A 5000-nucleotide genomic window follows, 5' to 3' on the forward strand; every position below is an offset into this window, starting at 1 on the left:
CCTTGTACCAGATTCGGAGAGAGGCTGTGAAACTGCTACCATGACAAATTGACAGAAATTGGAACACCCAGACTGACTGACTGAACCATACAAATGTATCTTTTAATCGATAGTCGCCTGTGTTGTCAGAATATTCGATCAGGACGATTCAAATGTAGAAAGTAGAACTATTATTAGGATCATTAGTCCCATTTAATTCCTCAACACAGAAGCTAGCATTCCCTGGTGGTCTCACTTTACATATGGTCTTGTTGTCTGCATGGGATCAAACTGAACAAATTGTAATTGAAAATATTGCAAAAACGGCATGCACAGCAGTCAATAAAATAATGATGTAAGGCTGGTTGTATGGCTGCGAGGATATACATTTCTTTTTTATTTTACCAATATTTGGCCACGCACGGCAGACTGACTTCTTCAGGGAGTTGAACAAGCAGTGGTCAACTTGGCTCTTTCAGTCCATATTTAGAATTTTTTAAGTAAGTTCAAACTCGATTCGCCATTTCTATAAAACTAGGGCTTCCACGTCTTATTTTGTCATTGGATGACCACGATTAGTGTATACTGAATCAGTAGACAGCGTTTTTTCGCGCACTCCGATTGGCTACTCAAATAGTGGAATATTCAGTGTTGTTCGAGTTGTCCACCTCTGAGCAACCCCCTAAGTTGCGGTCATTTGCCCGTGAAAGTTGTAATTGTTGACAGAAATAAATGAGTCGTGCAACAAATTTTCATTTTTGTGCCCTATTATCTCACCGTTTTACAAGTATATACTAAACGTCACCGCTCGCTTGATGATATCCACCACTTACCACCTCTGCGTCAGTGAAAAAGTGGTAACTAAAACAACGAGTACAATCATGTTTTGGCGCCTTTGGAAGCATCTCTAAGTGTACCAAGGGCCGAAAACTGGATTCAAAAAGTAGACCTAAAGTGATATTTTAGATTGGTTTTTGCAGTCGCAATGAGGACAGGAGAAGCTTCTTGCAGATCACACTTATGCTTAAGGCACTTACTCTTTTCCTCAAAGGTGGGAAACTTGTCATAACATGTATAGCATTTTGTTTATAGTTTTCAGGTATCTTAGGTGTAACACGCATTTGATCATATTCGAATGTTAATTTGCGCGCTATAAGCAATAATATTATGTATAGGTGTTAAATTATCATAGTCTCTAATTAACGCTTTTCAGTTATTCAAGTTATATTATGTTTTCCCGCGGCATATCTCTTTCCTCCCTTCACAAACTTTAGACTTCCCTAGTAAGAATCCCAAAGGTCTCGATAAAGGCTGTCTAATGACTATTTTCCAGAAATGAACAATGACCTCCAGTTTGAAGCAAGACATGCTTAGCTTCTATCGTTCAACTATTCCCATGAATTGTGAGGGGTCGTTTACATTTGTTATTATTATACAAACTGTTTGAAAATCATTTCAAACTGAATACGGAAAATACTTATTAACACAAGAAAATTTTTTCAATATAATATGTAACGTAGTAAATGACAAAAAAGGACCATCCAAGAGCGCAAAAAGAGTATATTGATTTGCATGAGAGAAATATGCAAAGGGTTTTTTCTGTGTGTCGCGCGTGCAGCACACCAATTTTTTCCTCTTAATTTTAACCAATAATATTACTGCTTTTTGGCGTTGTCGTTGCCTTAGCCGTAGTCGTTTCTTAAACTCCCTACTTGCAGGCTTAACTTGTCCCTGCGTTTTACCGGAGATGTATGTGTGTATGGGAGGTGGTAAAGGGTAAAATTGAACCAAGCATAACACACTGCCTGGGCTCTTGACTCTGCAAATATTTTCAAAAGGCGTGCCAAACACATCGTTCAATGGCTAGGAGGAAACAATATGTGCTTTTGGGTTTTCTATCCACATATTACTTATATTGCGCTGTTTTTATAAAAATAGTCACAAGCGTTGTCCGTTAGGAGGGGCTTGTAACCCCTTGTAAGTGTGTGTAACCACTTGTAACTGTGTGTAACTGTGTGTAACGGTTTTCAACCCTTTGTAACTTCGTGTAACCCCTTGTAACTGTGTGTAACGGCTTTCGACCCTTTGTAACTGTGTGTAACTGCTTGTAACCCCTTGTAACTGTGTGTAACGGCTTGTAACCCCTTGTAACTGTGTGTAACGGCTTGTAACCCCTTGTAACTGTGTGTAACTGCCTGTAACCCTTTGTAACTGTGTGTAACCCCTTGTAACTGTGTGTAACTGCCTGTAAGGTATATGAACAAGTGTTGTAATGCAACCTAAAGTTGGTAAAACTCTGGCTAATTTTGACCGAAAGAAGCTCAAAAAATGCCTGAATGGAGAGAAAATGCCTTACACGGAATTTACCAATTTGGAACAGCTTATCTGATGCAAAAAAGATACCAAATTTTAGGAGATAATGCAGCAAACGGAAGTTTTGCGGCTTGTGCACGAGAAAACCGCGTATCCTATAACACGGCTAGAGCAATTTGTGAAAAATTTATTGTTACCGGAGATTGTCAAGCTGGAGCAAAAGGAAAACCTGCCAGCAAAATGCAGCCGTTTATGGCAGCCTATCTGGAAGCCATGATTTACGTGGACCCGTTTTTGTACCTTGAGCAAATTCAAGACGACTAAGAACTGACCTCAATTTGCTTCCCCACGACGTCCCCTTAATTAATTCCCTTAATTCCCTTAATTACCCTTAATTTGTCGGACTCTTCATGATCTAAATTTGACAAAACGCAAGTCCACAAAAGTTCCTCAAGAGCGATTCACGCCATACAACCTTGTAAGGAGACAAGCTTATGTCCAGTGGAGAAACTGGCAGGATCCCACAAAATTGTATTTTGGAGACGAGACAGCATTTAACAAACTTACAGACATACGAACTGCTGGTTGGTGCGCTGTTGGCGACTTCTTTTCCGACGCCGGAAAAGCTTTACAGTTGAGGAAAATGATTTTAAAAATTTGCCACGTTTGTATAAATGGTACCGACGAAAGCCCCACGTACCCTGCCACTCGCAAAAACTAATAAATTCAAGTTGAAGTATGTAATTTATTCAAAACACTATTTCTCGTTCTTAAAGCGTGACTCGCGAATTAAGTAGTGATCAATTGTGAATTTTACGGTTAGATTAACTACATTTTTCATGAGATTCATGTTCGCAAAAAAATCTCTGCATTTGCAGTGGTAGGCTTCAACGAAGGAGTGGTCAATGGCTACCCAGTTGCTGGTAGTTTTAATGCGCTTTCCATCACAAATGGAATTGAACATCACTTCTTACCACATTTGCCTAGAGACAGTTTTCTCGTTCTTGACAATACCTCAGTGCACGACGACATTGCTGTACAAATTGTTTTGTCACGCAAGAACATAACTCTAGTCAAGATGCCCACTTACTCCTTCGACTTAAATCCCATCGAAAGCGTGTTTAGCATAGTGAAAGCCAATGCTCTGAAGACTCCAGGTGCCATTCGCACACATGGGATGGTTAGCATCGTAAATGGTTTTGCAGGTGTAACTATTCCAGTAGTGCAGTCGTTTTATCAAAGAAGTTGGCAAGTACAATTCTAATTAAGCTTAATAATTGTAAAGATCTCCGATCTTAGCTAAAATGCCCTTGCCTAGAAGAAGAATAACGACCACTGTGATTCTTCAAAGTTAAGCACATCAACACAAATAAATGAAGTGGACGGATATATTCATGTACACCGGAAATAAAACGTGTTGCATGGCCTTTCCTGATTTTTGCAGACTTAAACAAGTAGTTTAGTATTCCTCGGTTTAAACAACATTATTTGGGAAAATATTCTCTGTACATTTGTGCGCCTATCTTTTGCTTTTAATTAAGTTTTTGTTGTTGTTATCTTCTTTGAAAATAATGGTAACTCTATTTGTACTAAATAGTTTTCAGACAGGTGACCAAGAGTGAGTTCATGAATCAGAGAAAAAAACAATAGGTCACCAAATTAGTTTTGAATATATTTTGAGAAACAGAGTTTATGGCATCTTTGTTACTCTTAGCATGTTGCTTTAAGATGACTTCACATAAATGTATGCTGTAAAAATATTAATTTATTTGTTACCCTTGCTGACTCTCACTCTTGCTTGGTCATAAGTGTACAGGTGAGGGCCTTTCAAAATGAAAGCATATTTCCTGTTCTTCAACTGAACTGTTAGAATTCAAGTGCACAGACACTAAACAATCTTTGAAATATGTAATATCAACGTACTGTAAAAGCTCTATTAAGTCCCTGGGGGGCTTATTTAATTTCAGGCCTTATTAACAGGGGGCTTATTGGAGAGGGGGACTTAATAGAGAGGGAGGTGGGGGGGCTTATTTCAAATTTTGGAACATGCCGTGTTCGTATTAAATAGTGTCTGTACACATCTCAAACAACTGCAGTAAAACGTTATTATTTAACTCCACCAATCAGGAAACAGTATTGTGTGTTTTATTGTATATTTTTTTGAAACCAAGCCAACTGGGCCTTTTGAAGTGTATTTTGTAAAAGGGAATAATTACAAAATCTCGTGTCCCTAAAGGAGGGGGGGGCTTAAAAGAGAGGGGGGCTTAGAGCTTTTACGGTACAACATTGACACATGGTGAAATATGATAAAGTTGTCAGGTTCAGTTCAAAGCATTGCATCGACAAACATAATCAATGACTGAAGGAATAAATGTGTCTCAATTACATCAAGAGTTCTTATGAACTACTTGTCAATACAATGATCTTGCCGCTGGTCAATTAAGATTTGACAACTTGCTTCTTTTGCAATATTTTAATACACATGCCACAGGCTTCCGTGTGGGGTTGACTTACAGGCTAAACAGGGGGTAAAAATCAGCCAAGCAAAATTGAGGAATTCTCTGGAGAAGGGGAATCTTGGAAGACAAGTCCCCTGGGTGAGGCATATCAGCAGAAAATCCCCTGACATCCTTGACAAACTTAGGAATTGCCCCTCCCCCTAATCTTTGATCATAAAAACATGTCGAGATTTTCTGCTTCCCTTGGGC

The 5000-nt window shown here is 38.9% G+C and overlaps 1 protein-coding gene across 1 annotated transcript in view; it reads right to left on the reverse strand.

Moving 5' to 3' along the window:
* Positions 1 to 5000, reverse strand: part of LOC138035983 (myb-like protein X) — an 11244-nt gene that overhangs the window by 521 nt on the left and 5723 nt on the right. The window lies entirely within an intron of this gene.

Source organism: Montipora capricornis, unplaced genomic scaffold, assembly GCF_036669925.1.
Source record: "Montipora capricornis isolate CH-2021 unplaced genomic scaffold, ASM3666992v2 scaffold_445, whole genome shotgun sequence".
NCBI classification, from domain to species: Eukaryota; Metazoa; Cnidaria; class Anthozoa; order Scleractinia; family Acroporidae; genus Montipora; species Montipora capricornis.